The sequence below is a fragment of the Camelus bactrianus genome, unplaced genomic scaffold (assembly GCF_048773025.1).
Source record: "Camelus bactrianus isolate YW-2024 breed Bactrian camel unplaced genomic scaffold, ASM4877302v1 HiC_scaffold_35, whole genome shotgun sequence".
Taxonomy (NCBI): Eukaryota; Metazoa; Chordata; class Mammalia; order Artiodactyla; family Camelidae; genus Camelus; species Camelus bactrianus.
Genome location: NW_027413950.1, coordinates 1,343 through 17,500, shown reverse-complemented (window position 1 = coordinate 17,500; position 16,158 = coordinate 1,343).

Sequence of the window (16,158 nt, the reverse complement as noted above, 5' to 3'; positions counted from 1 at the left end):
CCGGTAAGCGGGAGAGGAGGGCCGTGGAGCCACCGCCAGGGGCCCGCGCCGGAAACCCAGACGCGAGTCGGCCGCCGGGGTGCGACACGGGGTCTCACCGCCACGGGCCCTCCGGCACAGGGGCGGCCCCGCGGCACCCAAGGCGCGCCGACCGGCCCTCTCCTCGGCACCCTCACGGGGGCCCAACGGCCACCCTCGCCCGACACCGCAGGGCCTCAGGACGGCCCACCCACCGCAAGGCTCTCCCGCCGCACGGGCCGGCGCTGCCCTGCCCCGCCCCGACGCGCACCCAAACAAACGTTCGCGCCGTGCCGGAGCACCCCACCTCCCCCCCGTCGGGTCCGACGACGCTTCACCCGGGGCCGCCTCCAGGGGAGGGACAGCACCCACAACGCGGTGAGGCCACGTTCTGGTCCCAGGACGGGGGGGTTCGGCGGGGGAAAGGCTCGGCGCGGGCGGCCATCGGTCCTGGCAGGGCAGGGGAGGGCCGGCGGCGGCGACGAGGAGGGGCCGCTCGCGCGCAAGAGCGACGGCCGGCAGGGGTCGTGGGTGTGGGCGGGCACCAACCCAGGGAAGGGGAAATCTCGAGACACGACCGGGCCGCCGGGGAAACCACCGCAGGATCCCACCACCCCCACACGTGGGGGCGGCCCCGCGACGCCCAGGACGCCGGCCGGCCTCAGCCAACCCTCGGCGGCTCCTCCCACACCCCGGCCCCGTCCGCCGCCGGGACTCGCGCGCAGCAGGCTAACCCCCCATTCCAGAGGGTAGCCCCTTCCACTCGCTCACATCGTCCGTCTGCGTCTCGTCTGTCCGTCCACCACCACCACCACCCAGCTTCGTCTGGCTCGCCCCCAGGCCTCGCGGCCCGGGGAAACGCTGCCGAGCGAGGCGGCCCGACCCGTGGCCCACGCACCGCCACCGGTGGCTGCGTCTCGGGACCGGAACAGGTGGGGTGGCTCCTCGCGGCGCGGAGACTGGTGGGGGGGGCCCAAGTCGGGGTGGACCGCCTTCCCCCTCCCCCCACGGCACGCGCCGGGGAGGCCAAGCCCGCGCACACGCGCGCGCGCGCTCGCACGGCCCCGCGCCAGACGCCGGGCCCGGCCCGGCGGAACCCTCCCCCGACTCGGAGGGGGGAGGCGCGGGCCACAGCAGGCCAAGAACAGCACTCGGCCCCACCGCGGGGCCAGCGCAGCCCACACGCCAAAGCGACGGGGCCCTGCCCACACGCCGCGGCAGCCGCTCCCCGTGGAGAGCGACTGCACGCTCTGGATGGAGGAGCGGCGGCTGGGGGTTCCGGTGCCCCCAAGGCTCCCCTCTCAGATCGCTAGAGAAGGCTTTCTCACCGAGGGCGCATCGCCCCCCACCCAGCGTGCCCCGTTCAGGCCTACGGAAGCCCGCCGACGTGTACGCCAGCGCTCGGCTGGGCAGGAGGGGTCTGCGGTAGGGGTAAGCAGCGGGCCAAGAAGCGAGCGTTCGCGGTCGGGACCGGGGAGAGCCCGTGCGTGCCACCTCGCGAGGAGACGCACCCAAGACCGCGTGGGGACGGGACAGACGCCCGCCCCCACCGGCACATCACCCGGCCCCACCACGATCGCTCCCACGCCCGGGCGCGAACCCCGCTGAGGGGGACCCACCCGGCGTGCGCCCGGCCACGTCAGTCCCCCCCCCGGTACAGGGTGAGGACTGACGTTCAGGAGGCGGCCCCGGCCCCACCGAGGGTGGGGAGCGGCCACGCCTCGCTTACCGTCTCGACCCCTCCCCCACGCCTCAAGAGAGGCGCTCGGGAGACACGACCACCGCAGGGGTTACCCGAGAGGACTCGCTGGGGACGGGAAAGCGATGCCACCGCTCGGCCTCGGGCACCTGAGGGACAACCTGGAGCGCTCCAGGGGCACCGCAGAGGACCAAGGCGAGACACGCTCACACCCCGACGAGGGGGTACGTGGCGTGGCGGCGGGGCAGCCCTCCCCCGCCGCGGGGGAGGGCCGCTCGCGAGACAGGACGCCGAGCAGGCGAGAAGGCGAGAGTGTCTGCCGCGTCGCAAGACCCCGGCCCCGCCGACACCACAAGGCACGGGAGACCGAGGTCGGGCCGGAGTCCGCACCCCTGCCTCCCCCCCGCCACCCACGGGCGGCAGAGGAGAGGCGAGGGGCCCGCAGGCAGAACGAGAGGAGAAGCCACGTTCGCCATGAACGTCCCCGTCCCTCGTCTGGCGCGGCTTAGGCCCGACCCGGGGGAGCATGACTTCACCACATCGGTCAGGTGAGTGAGTGAACGAGCGAGCGAGCGAGCCATGTGGGGCAGGGAGGCCCCAGAGGGGAGGGCCCGGCGAGGACAACCACCAGAGGGGCCTGCTTCAGCCTCGCCAGGCGCCACCCACTCCTCGGTCCTCTCCGAGGAGAGCGGCCAACGACCCCAGGCGGGGAATGCCTGACACGCGGCACGGAGCCTACGGGGGTGGGGTCGTGCCGGCCACCACCGGGTGCCTGCGGCGGGGAGCGCACGGGGTAAAAGACCCACGCCGCCACCTCACCCCACCGCCCTCGGGCCACCAGAGACCGGAGGTGGCACCACGGGCCACGTCAGCCGGACGCACACACGAGAGCCGGCGCGCAGGCCCGGGCGGGCGGCTCAAGTGTCAGAAGCGGAGTCGGCTACCAGGCCAGGGCTCACGCAGAGAGAAGCCCAGAGCCTCGCACGCGTCCGGAGACCCAACACTCGGTGACAGACACCGAGGAAGACCGTGTCAGCACCTATCTGCTGGCAGAAAATGCCCAACACGACGGGAAAAATGACAGCGCCCAGAAACGGGGCGGGTCCACGATTTGCAGGGGGGGGCCCCGGGACCTCGGTCCGGCCACCTGCCCCCAGCCCTACCCCCATAAATGGCAGCCCCGAAGCTCTCGGGGGCCATCTGATCGACCGGGGTGGGGGGGGTTGGTAGGGGGAGGGGAGAGGGGAGGGGGATTAGGAGGAGGCTTAGGAGGAGGAGTGGGAATGGGAATGGGAATGGGAATGGGAATGGGAATGGGAATGGGAATGGGAAGGGACGAGAGGGAGACGGGATCAGACCGGGGACGCCCTGCCCTTTTCTCGCCCGCGTGGCCGGGGACTCGGGGAGATGCCACAGAGGCGCCTCCGACGAGAGGGCCCCCCACGAGGGACCGCTCCCGAGCACCGGGCCCCGGGCCGGGGAAAGCCTGCCTCCCCCACATCCCTCGCGGGACGCCCCCGTGCCGGTCCCCGAGTCCGGATGAAGTCTCGGTCCCTCCAACGCCACCGGAACCCACGCGGGCAGGCTTACGGGCCGGGGGGCACCCCCTCCCAGGCCTCCCGCGCCAACAGGGGCCGGCCCAGCCACGTCTCCGGATCCATCGGGACTCAGAAAACATTTCATCCAAGGAGGCGCCTCCGACGACCGGGAACCCCAGCGCGCCCGTCCCCGGCCTCACCGCACTGGGCCCGGGCCGCTCCTCGCCTCAGGAGCAGTCGTCCAAGGGACGCAGACGAGGGCCTGACCACCTAGCCGCCGGCGGCCCGGGCGCGGGACACTCTCTCCCTTTCCCCCGCGGCGGCAAGGCGCAGGCCGTGTCCGATCGGCTCGGGTCGGTCTCCGCGGCTGGAGGGGCACAGGCGGATGCTGGTCGACCAGGCCAGGCCACACGGCTTCCCCCGGCACACGAGATCCCGGGAGCGCGGCGACAGTCACCCCCTCATCATCCTGCGAGTCCAATCTGCGCCGAGAGCAGGACGCGCCCGCGGCTCAGCGCCACGGGGACTGTCACCGCCGGTGTCGCCAGCCTCCCCGAAGTCTGCCTCGGGCCCCGCCGCCGAGCCCCATCCCTTGCCGAGGTCGCCGACGCTCGGGAGAAGAGGGACGATCTCAGAGCGGCAGCCAGATGGCGCCCGACAACCGTCGCCAACGTCCCCGGAACCGATCCCGACCGCCGCCGGCCGCCCAAACGCCCGAGCTCGTCCCGGACTGAGGCGCCGGGCGGCCCCGTGGCGTCCGCCTCGGAGCCCGCTCACCCTCGTCACGGCACGGCACGGCACGGCACGGCACGACACGAGGCGACACGACGCGACGCGGCGCGACGCGACCCCGGCACCAGATCAGGGCGGGGAGGACGGAGGGAGCCGGGGTTTGGCAAGACACGGCCGGCCGGGCGGCTGCCGCGAAGGGGACGCGCTCCCCACGCGATTCCCCGGGCGGGGGAGATCACACGGACACGCCGGCGGGGCCGGGGCCGACGCCGCGGGTGGCCCAGAGCGACCAGGACGAGATCCCGGGTTCCCGGGTGGGAGGTTGGGAAGGGGAGGAGGGGAAGAGGGAGGGAAGGCGGGGGCTGGCAAACCGAAACCAGGCGAGCGCTCAGAGAACAACGCAGGAATCGGCTTTGGAGTCCGTCCTCTCGAATGCGGGAGGTCTTTCGAAAGCAGACAGGCAAAGCCCAGAAGCTAGAAAAGAAAGGATGAAGACCGCGAACCCCATCGAAGCGGAAAGAGAAATCGATCTCGGCACAGATCGCGACAAAGCCCAAAGACAACAAACGGGCGCGTGGGGAAAACGCACTCGCGGTCGGTCGTGAGAACACGGACGTCAGCACGGCTGACCACAACCGCAGGAAGGAGGAGGGAAAACAAAAAAATGCGGGCGGGGGTTCGGGGGGGGCGAGTCGATAGCCACCCGCTCGGTAAATCGAGGTTCAGTGCATCTACACAGAGCAACACTGTGCATGCGCATCCGCGTGTCTGGGTGTGCGTGTGTGTGTCGGTGTGTGTGTTTGACACAGTCAACGTGGACAAGGAAACTGTAGCCCCATCCGAAAAAAAAAAAAAAAGAAAGAAAAGAAAGGAAAGAAAGAAAGGAAAGAAAGAAAGGAAAGAAAGGAAAGAAAGGAAAGAAAGGAAAAAGGAAGGAAGGAAGGAAGGAAGGAAGGAAGGAAGGAAGGAAGGAAGGAAGAAAAAGGAAGGAAGGAAGGAAGGAAGGAAGGAAGGAAGGAAGGAAGGAAGAAAGAAAGGAAGAAAGAAATGAAGAAAGAAAGGAAGAAAGGAAGAAAGGAAGGAAGGAAGGAAGGAAGGAAGAAAGGAAGGAAGGAAGGAAGGAAGGAAGGAAGGAAGACAGAAAGAAAGAAAGAAAGAAAGTAAGAAAGTAAGAAAGTAAGAAAGAAAGAAAGAAAGAAAGAAAGAAAGAAAGAAAGAAAGAAAGAAAGAAAAAGAAAGAAAAGAAAGGAAAGAAAGAAAGGAAAGAAAGGAAAGAAAGAAAGGAAAGAAAGGAAAGAAAGGAAAAAGGAAGGAAGGAAGGAAGAAAGGAAGTAAGGAAGGAAGGAAGGAAGAAAGAAATGAAGAAAGAAAGGAAGAAAGGAAGGAAGGAAGGAAGGAAGGAAGGAAGGAAGGAAGGAAGAAAGGAAGAAAGGAAGGAAGGAAGGAAGAAAGGAAGGAAGAAAGAAATGAAGAAAGAAAGGAAGAAAGGAAGAAAGGAAGGAAGGAAGGAAGGAAGGAAGGAAGGAAGGAAGGAAGGAAGGAAGGAAGAAAGAAATGAAGAAAGAAAGGAAGAAAGGAAGAAAGGAAGGAAGGAAGGAAGGAAGGAAGGAAGAAAGAAAGAAAGAAAGAAAGAAAGAAAGAAAGAAAGAAAGAAAGAAAGAAAGAAAGAAAGAAAGAAAGAAAGGAAACATGAAAACAAACGACAAAACCCACCACCAAAGGGAAATCAAGTTGTAGAACTACTCTGGGGTTTAAAAACAAAAACAAAAACACCGTAGAAAAAGCACAACCGCAGCCCATCAGGGGTTCCTCTCCTCAACAGTCCAAGAACTCGGTCAACTCCACCTCCTAGAAGCCAGAAAACCAGGGATGAAACACACGCAGGAGATCCAAACGGACGTTTTCAGTTTAAAAGAAAAGAAAAATTTATTTTTTCCCTCCCCCAAATGGGGGAGGGGGCGAGGGGGAGGATGGAGCGTAGAACTCAGCGGCAGAGTGCCTGCCCAGCACGCGCGAGGTCCCAGGGTTCGATCTTCAGGACTTCCGTTCAAGTCAATAAGGAAGTCGGTAAGTCAGGCAATCACTAAGTCAGGCAACAAACCAGCAAAAGAAACGAATTACCTCCCCTCCCCGAATAAACAAACAAGCACCGAAAGCAACAACAACAGCAAGAACCAAAAAAAAAAAAGGCCTAAATAAATAAATAAATGTAAGTAAGTAAATAAATAAATAAGTAAACAAACAAACACAATTTAAAAAAGGGGAAAACGCACACATTTCCGTTTCTAAGAGATATCCGGACAGGCCCAGAACCTGGAATCTCGACAGCAAGTTCCAAAAACAAGCAGAAAGTGCCTGCTCCTGACGGAACACGTGATAGAGACCTCCGTTCGAGATGGGGCCGGGTGGGCGGGCTGGCAGGCGGACACAGAGCTCTCGACTCATACCTGACAGAATCCGCTCTCCGACAGAAGACAGAAGGCAACACGGAACAGGGGTTGGTGGTGGGGGCGAGGGGGAGAGGGCGAAACGGAGGTGGAGGAAAGCCATTAGGGAAAACAGGACAGAAGTCCCTCAAACATTCCACAGAAAACTCCTGGAAGACCCGGCAGTTCCACTACGGGCCCGCGGATGGACGAATGGACAGTGCCACGTGGTCTGGAGAGACCTATACCTAGAGGGGATGATGTTAACTAAGTGACTTAAGTTCGAGAGGGATGTTGTCACTTCGAGGCAGAATCCCCAAGACAATACGCAGGAACACATGCAAGGAAGCTGAAACAGGCTCATGGATACCAAGAAGGAACAATGAGTGCAATGGGTGAGGTGAGGGAGAGGAAAAAGTACAAGCTTCCAGTTAACTCCAATTAATAAATACACAAATTACGGGAGGTCATGGACAGCAGGGCGAGTAGAGTCAATCCATACTATTGTCATGACGCTGTCCGGTGACGGATCCGTAACCAGACTCATCACGGTGATCATCGTGGAACATGGAAGAATCCCGAATCGCTATGTTGGACACGTGAAAACGGACATCCCATTGTCAGGTCAATTATGAGAGAGAGTAGGAGAGAGAGAGACAGAGAGAGAGAGAGAGAGAGAGAGAGAGAGAGAGAGAGAGAGAGAGAGAGAGAGAATTCTCACTGTCTTACCGGAAAAAAAAAAAAAAAAAAAAAAAGAGTTCAGTGAGATAAAGAGTGGATGTAGGTGAGGGCAATAGGTGGAGGAGATGAAAACCACGACGGCGACACATGTGCGGCATCCCACACGGTGGCAGTGCAGTGTGATCCTATGCATGCTCAGCTGTCTCCTAGCCACCTCCAAGTTGACATCCAGGGTCATCCTTTTAGGTTTCGTGGCTGCACCTTCGTCTGTCTCGGGCAATACTCTCCCTTGATTTTCCATGGGGGAAGGGAGGTGGGGTGGCCGGGCGGGCCACACCACGACACACCGCGTCGCGCGTGACCTGGAAAACAGATACACACCCGCCCACCACCCACGGGCTCCGAAATCGGTCACTGGTCACGACGCACACTTCGTCGGTCCCTTACGGAGCGATGGCGGACCAAACAGGCAGCGGCCAACTTTGTCGTGCACACAATGACGGTTCGTCCCTCGTGGAAACAAACTGATGACGAGACAGCGTGGTCAGGGGGCGGGTGTCCTTTCAGGAAGACAGAGTCATTGAAAGTCCCGCACACGGGAACTGTGCCAAGGGAGATCTCCATCACCCTACCCAACCCTGATCCAAATTCTCGTTCGGGCAGCTAAGGGTCAAGGTCAAAGTTTCTTTCTTCCCGGGGCAGGGGTCCTTTTGGGCCTCGATGGTTGTTCAACTGGAGAGATCACCCTTGGGCTGCATATACACTTCGGGGTGGTCCATAGGGTTCCACGACAGTCCCGCCACCAGGCAGGTGGTTCCACCTGATGAAACCGGTCTGGTCTTTCGTTCCAGGAAGACAAAGGTCCGTGGCTGAAGCCAACGAGAAACCCAGGGTGTGAGTCCGGAGCGCCACCAGTCAGGAAGATGTCTAGGCGTCGGGCTCGAAGAGGCTCGGGTGGCCTGAAAAACGCATGCGGGTTCAGGTCCACTTTCTGAGTGGCCTCCACAGCAACGGGCAGGAGGAGGGTCTCGAGAGGGGACACGGCAGTGACCTCTCTCCAGCGGATGTCCAGCTGCTCAGCCCGGCTCGGCGGGGCTTCAGGGAAAGGGCGGCTTTGGTTCTCGAGGATGCCAAGTCCAAAGCGGAGAGAACCATGGGCAACGGGAGTCGGAAGAGCGTTGGCCAACCATCGGAGAAAACTCGAAGCACGCGTGACGTGGCCCAGCGTATCAGTGGAAGGCGGGGCGGGGCGGGGAGGGGGAGGGTGGCGGGAAGCACGCAAAGATGATGACACAGAACCGCATTCTCATCTCTATCACGCTGTACGAGAGTTTCCACTGAGACATGCTCCCCTTCCCCTGGTCTCTCCAAGGACGCGCATTTCTACCAAAAAATCACCCCCATTCAGACTTGTCGGCTGGCCAGATCAGCATACTTCCACGAAATTCGGCCTGAAGAGGGACAGACGTCCACGAAGCATAGCCATCGCCCCTAGAGGCTCTCGGACACCCGCTCTGCTGGAACGTTTCCTAAGGACGGCAGACGAAGACGGTCTCCACATGCTTTCCAGGAGACGTTCCTCAGAACGAGACCGTGACTGTTCCGAAGCCCGAATCGGTCACAGCAAATGTTCACGAGGAAGTCACGGTGAACCATCTGGGACACCAGTCTTTCCCAACCGGTCCACGTAGGGACACGATTTGGTCCTAGCCAGAAACAGACACTTTCTCCTCACAGCATCCTTTTATTTTAATTTAATTTAATTTAATTTAATTTAATTTATTTTATTTTATTTTATTTTATTCTGTTTCATTTTGTTTTGTTTTATTGTATTGTATTGTATTGCATTGTATTGTATTGTATTGTATTGTATTGTATTGTATTGTATTGTACTGTATTGTATTGTATTGTATTGTATTGTATGTTTACATATGTACGTATGTAAGTAAGTATGTATGTATTCCGGTCTGTCTGTCTGTCTGTAGGTCCATCCATCCTCCGAAGGTATACCAGTCATGTCGGCCAACACACTGACAGATCTCGAGTCTTTTCTGTCAGAAAGATATTAAAGCACGTCCCCTTCGACTCATGGAGCCAGGAACGAACGCTTCCGTATCTCATCTTCTTTGGAAACGATCTAAACATTCCAGGGACGTCGCCAGATGCTTCAGTTGCAAGGGACCAAAAACTACGTGGAGGAGGCACCAATTTTTCAGAGATGGACCGCCTCCCCCCCCCCCCCCCCCCACACACACTACCCCCTCGGACTGCTTGGGGTGTGAACACTTCCTGAGACTTGAGACCGAGCCAACCATCGCTCCCAGACTCTTTTTTTTTTTTTTTTTTTTTTCCTGGCTGACACGTTTTATGACAGAGATAACCCACAGGAACTTAATGGATTCGGGGTAAACCTAGGGAGGCGAAAAGTTTCACCTCGAATGCTGCTCGTCACAATCAAGACATGGCTCTTTTCACGAGACCGATCCCTTGACATTTGCTTTTCTGGATGAAAGGATCTGTCCTAGATCATGTCAACCTGAAGGAAAACATTTGGGTTCCTTCCTGTTCGCATTCCCTGCCTGCATGTTCCCTTGAAAACCAGTTCCATAGAGCTCTTTCATGAATGAACTCTGGCAAGTGTATGTGGAGGAAGAAACATGCCAGGCCTACAAGCCGGGGACATACACAAGTGCCTACATGCATACATGCATACATGGGACCGGGCCCTTTCCAGATCCTTGGACGGCAGTACCATAGAAATGAGGATGGCTTCCACAAGACTCTCAGGCAAGCCAAGCTCTTTTGCGAAAGCGATAGCTTGTGCACAAAGGAGAAGGTGGCATGAGGGGAGAGGGAGGGGGAGTGCCAGCTCCCTGAGCAGCAGGGGCCATGCTTTTCTACCTAAAGGAAGGGCTTTGTCTCAGGATCACTGATCACTTCCATAAATCATCCGATATCTTGGATCGGCCGCAGGCGGCTCCAGGGTGAAGAGCCATCGCCCCAGGCTCTGTGGGGAATAGAGAAGACTTCCGTGAGGGGAAAGAAACGCATGAGAATTTTCTGCAAGAAAGCTCAGGAACAGATAATGTAAACACGGAGAGTTGAGCTTCCTGTCTCGTGACAACTAGGTCTACTGGGTCATGTCACAGAGAGCAAGCGAATCCTTTATTCCCCTGAGCCTTTTTCTTTTTCTTTCTCTATCTTTCTTTGTTCTTTGTTCCCTTTAGAGTGTGTGTCTGTGTGTGTGTGTGTGTGTGTGTGTGTGTGTGTGTGTGTGTGTGTGTGTGTGTGTCTGTGTGTGTCTGTGTGTGTGTGTGTGTGTGTGTGTGTGTGTGTCTGTGTGTGTGTCTGTGTGTGTCTCTGAAACTCAGGTACTGCCCTGTCTCATACAGACGAGACCAGCAGATCGACATGACCAGAGATTTTGTAGCTTTCATTTAAAAACTATAGGTCACTCACGAGTCGGGTAGGACGGGTGCTGCGTCCAGCGCAGCTCGGGACCGTGTCTGAGGACGGGCGACGCAAGAATGAAGAAACAAAGAGACCAAGTAAAGAGCGAAAATGGGACCAGGGGACTCAAGGTCTCGTGGATCTAGAGTGCCAAAAGCCTGGTCGACATCCTGTTTATTGGGAGTATACGGCTCAGGAAAAAAAAAAAAAGGAATGCGATCAAAGAGGTGGGGCTTTAGATATTTCATGCCAGAAGCACGAAGTTCTGCTTGCTGGCTAACTGATTCATTTCAGGCCTATCCCTTCCAGGAACAATCACCCTCCTCGGGGGATGCAAAATTTCTAAGTGTATCCTGTGATTGCCTCTGGGACATCTCGAGATAGCAAATATTTCCCCGGGGTTAAACCACATGCTTTCCTGCCAGAACCAAGTTCTGTTAATGGATGATCTGGCTTCCCATGACCGTCCATTGTTTTACCCTAAGGAAATATCTGCCATCTGTTGCGCCCTCACGGTCAATCTCAGGATTGCCCCTCACACAATTTCTTGAGCATCATACATGTTATGGGTCATCGACTGTGTAAAACATGAAAACAAAGCAGGCGTGTGCATTTTTAAGCAAGTAAGTGTGAATGTAAGATTTTACGCTCATGGAAATGCTGGTGCAGCTTGGTTTCTAGTTGCTGGTTCTCCAGCAGCTTGTTTCCCAGCAGACGCGTAGGACACTAGAGAACCCACTCACTCAGAAAGAACCGATGGGACGGGTAAGGTTTTTCGGCTCGGAGGGTGAAAGCTTTTAAAACTCTGTGTGGAAAAAAGACGTTTCAGGTGTATATTTCTCCTTAAGAAGGCTGCGAATTAGAGTTTCGACGAGGGAGACCACGCAGCAGTGTGTACGTTTAAAAAGGCCTCCGCGTGCCCCTCCCCACCCTTTTTTGTTTGTTTGTTTCTTCCATTCGGTTTCAGGTTCTACCTGATTCAGCCCCCTGGCCTCAGTCTCAGGCCACTGTGGGCTATGCAGACAGACGTTTCTGACGTTGTCGAGATGGACAAGATAAGGAGGGTTCCCCCCAGAGAACTGGGCCGCTGCTTCTATGAGATCAAAAAGCTGACCTACTCATCCAGTTCTATGTTTAGAAATTTGCTCCTTTCTGGGAAAGCGTAGAGCTCTGCGGTAGAGTGCGTGCTCAGCATGCACAAGGCCTTGGGCTCAGTCCCCAGTGCCACCACTGAAAACGTATAATAAATCTAAATAATTAATTGAAACGTAGATAAAGACACCTAATGACCCGTCCCCCCTCCAAAAAGATAAAAACTTCTTGTTAAAAAATTTTTATTTTATTTTATTTTTTTATTTTTTTAGTTAAAAAGGCAGGAGGAGGACGAGGACGAGGACGAGGACGAGGAGGACGAGGATGAGGAGGAGAAATTAGCTTCTTTCCAACAAGGAGATTTCCAGGTCAAATGGAGAGCCAAATATTTCTATGCTCTAAAACTTCAGCTTTCCACGTATCCTGGCGTCAAAACGTCGGCACGGGTAAAGATTGTTCATCATTCTGTGACTATGCACTTGCTGCATTTTGGAGTGTTCATCTGTCCTTTCTCTTAGGAATAGATGATCATCAGAAATAGCAGTTCTGTTGATTAAACCCCCTTTTAACATATCGTTGTTTCCTGGTCACTAAAGTTACCTAATAATCACTTCACAGTCTATGGAAGTCAAAATTGTGCTGTACACCTGAAACTGATAGAGGGCTGTATGTCAAACCTATGTCAATAAAACTGAAAAAAGAAAGAAGAAGAAGAAGAAAAGAAAAGTCTGCTTGCTCGGGGCATCCGGTAAAGGCCCTCTTTCTGAGCGCACAAGGCAACCTCGGGCCGATTCACCCTGTCCCTGAAGAAGGGCAAAAATCCTCCACTCTATCTCCCGTTAGGTCCCGGACACTAGCCAGAGTTCCTCCTCCCTCAACCCCCACCCCGTTCCTGCGTCACACTGTGTGGGCTCAGGCACACAACCTATCGCTTTCCTTTAGCGTGTGGAATGAATATCGCCCGAAGGGAATTTCCTTTGTTGTCGTTTAAATAAACTGACGTGTTAATAAGTGCTCTGGAGGGACACATTCCCTTTGACCTGATCAGCCATAGTGACATCCCATGACCCAGGAATGTACAATATCATGGATTGGAAAGGATCTTAGAATTCAGAAATCATGGTGACGTGGGTCTGATGACCTAGCTGGCTCCATACAAACCAAGAGATGAAGGTGCCCAACGTTTTCACTCGATGCTGCCTAAGTTCTTGACAGTCACTTTAAAAAAGGAAAAGGAAAATTTGCATGGCACGCTTAGTTTTGAGAATGCTATCTGACTGCATGGTGGAACGCAAGGAAAAGCCGTGACGCTCGCCCACGGTATCGAGAGAAACGCAGAACCGTGTTTCTGGTAGCTTTCTTCACCGCTGCGCAAAGGCGGGAGCGACCGCTACCTCACGCAGAGGAGGAGAGGACGGGTTTCTCGGCCCCGTCACGCAATGCCAGGCAGAAGAAGCCTTCTCCGATGAGACAGAAGCGTGTCAAAGCGCATCCCTGCGTCGAAGGCTTCGGTTTCCCGGGGAAGGGGGTCGAGCCGAGGGACCCAGGCCCCCACGTCAGTCAGTCTTTCACTGGATTCACTGGCCTCGCTGTTACTCCTCAGCGATGGCCCCTCAGATTGCTCTCGTGTGTCTTTACCTTCTGGCTTTAGGAAGGACTTTAAACTTCGGCTGAGGGGCGGGACACCCAGAAGGGTTCTTTCAGTTCACCCCATCTTAGGTATTGCCATATCCAACACGTTGGTTTTCACCCCATCGTGGACCTACCTACCGGAGAGTTTCGCTGCTTAAAAGTCCCCTGTGCTCCACCTATTCATCAACAACCCCCCCGCCACAACACACACACCCACACACCCCACACACACACACCCACACACCCACACACACACACACCCACACAGACAACCTTCACCACCACCACCCCCGACCCCACTCATCTTTTCACCCTCTCTGGGGCTTTTGCCCTTTTGAGAATGAATGTCATCCAGAGCCGGTACCCTACAGGATGCCACCTTTTCAGATTGGCTTCTTTCAGGGAGTCAGGGGCACGCAGAAACGGCCCCGCCTGTCTCCCACAGGTCTCTCGGCTCCACGGGTCCCTGGTTTCCTTTTTAGAGCCAAATCACATGCTGTGGCACGGACCTAGCCCGGGCGACGTGTCCCCTTCACCCTCTTGAAGGACGCGTCTGTCCCGGTCGCCTCCACGGTTCCGGCAGTGATGAAGCAAGCCCCTCCACACCCCCACCCCCCACCCCGCCACCGTCCAGGCCCGTCCGCGTTCAGGTTTCCGCGTGGACGGAGCCCCGAGGGCTAGGCCTCAGGGTGAGAGTGGTATGGCGGGTGGCAGGTGGCGCACTGAAGGGTCCCAAATCCGGAGGATGCCGGCAAGGAAGGTCGCCAGGTCAAAACCTTCCTTCCCTCCCTCCGTCTCCTTAGGGTGGATGGCTGGGCCCGTGAATTCAGAGAGGACACGAGACACATGCTGTGAGCCGAGATTTCCAAGCCAGGAGACCTGGTGGAGGGTAAAGAAACGAGTTGATTGGGGGGGCGGGGGCGATGGGGGGGGCTCTTAGGACTGCAGCCCAGGAGACACAGATGCAAGAAAGAAGCACTGGAAGTGTGTGTCATCAGACTACCCCACGGGGCAAGTGGAGAAGGGGAAACGAAAGAAAACACACCACAAGAGCAAGGCGGGAACTTTGAAACGACCAGCTGCGGCTAGCAGCTGCTGGCAGATTTGTTTTTGAAACCGGTTGGTGGTGCCCTTGAGCTTGATACAGTTCTGACCACTCATGCCCCCCCTCCCCCCATTGATGCCGGTGTCGGGACCCAGGGGAGGCCACCCCAAACATGTATGTGCCTCCGTGGCACACGGATGGGTTAGAAATGAGAGTGAACCGAAGAAGCCGAGGGGCCAGCAGACGCAAGAGGGACCCTCAGACTCTTCTTTCTGTCTCCCTGAAAGCGGGAAATCGATCACTTCCGTGGAGGGTGCCCTCCCTGCATCTGGACTTAGGAAAACACCCTGATCACCCACTGAGAGCCTTCAGGCCCCGGAAGCTAGAGAAACCAACCAACCTCGTGACTTCTTTCAGGGGCTTCCCCCCCTCCCCCAAAACCCAAACTCCGTCTCGATTCTTCACGGACGGGTCACCCAAAACCAAAGGCTCTCAGCCCGGCCCATTTCGCACAAAGGGCTGATTTCTTGTCCTAAAACGGAGAAAAGCTGCCTGCTTCGGGGACACATGAGTGCTTGAATGAAAGACAGTAGGTTCCCTGTCGCTCCTGCTCAACGATCCGTCTGGGGTCCATTTTTGGATCAGTCCAGCCCAGAGAACTCAAGATGTGTAGAGGGAGGGGACAACGTCCCCCTCCCTGAAACAGGACTATGTCTGCAACAAAGTTCCTCCCACTGGCCGTCCAGCTCCATTTTGGATGACTGAATCCTGGTTCACCTCATTTGGGTGTTTTGTTTTTGTTTCTGTTTTTGTTTTTGTTTCTGTTTTTGTTTTTGTTTTTGTTTTTGATTAATAGACTTTATTTCCTAGAGCAGTTTCAGGCTCACAGCAGAATTGAGCAGAAAATACAGAGAGTTCTCACATAGCCCTCCCCACCCACGGCATATATCCTCCACTCCCCTCAACATCTCTCATCAGTGTGGCCTATTTGGTAAAACTGATGATCCGACATGGACACGTTATTATCCATCAAAGTCCATAGTTTACAGGACGGTTCACTCTTGAGGTTGTACGTTCTATGGGTTTTGACAAATGTACAATGACATGCAGCCACCACTATGGTATCCTACAGAATAATTTCATCGCCTTAAAAATCCCTCACGCTGCATCTGTTCATTCCTCCTTCCCTCCCTCTCCCAAACCCCTGGATACCATGATCTTTTGATTGTTTCTAGAGCTTTGCCTTTTCCAGGATGTCATTTGGTTGGAATTGTACAGTTGGTAACAATTTTCAGACCGGTTTCTTTGATTTAGTAAGATGTCTTTTAAGTTTCTTCCATGTCTTTCACGGCTTGATAGCTAATTTCCTTGTCTTTCGTTCTTTTTTATTTATTTATTTTTTTAAAATGTTTTTACTGCACATATATTTTTAATTTACATATATGTACTGTGCATTGTTTCCAGGAAGGTTTAGAGCTTTAGCTTTTTAAACTTACATACTTATCAAAGGAATAAAGCCAACCACAAAAGAAGAATGAATTCAAAAAGATACACACACCCTGCTATTAACAGCAACATCATTTATGATTGCCAAGATACGGAAGCATCCTAAGTGCACATCAACATTTGAATAGATAAAGAAGAGGGGACACACACACACACACACACACACACACACACACACACACACATACACACACGTAATGGAATACAATTCACCCATGAGAAAGAAGGATATTTTGCCATTTGTGGCCCTTCCTTTCTTTTTATTTTTCCCCCTCCACTTTAAAAACCAGAATTTTATAACTGGGATAAACACTTCCATTGAGTCAAAAACAGTAAAAT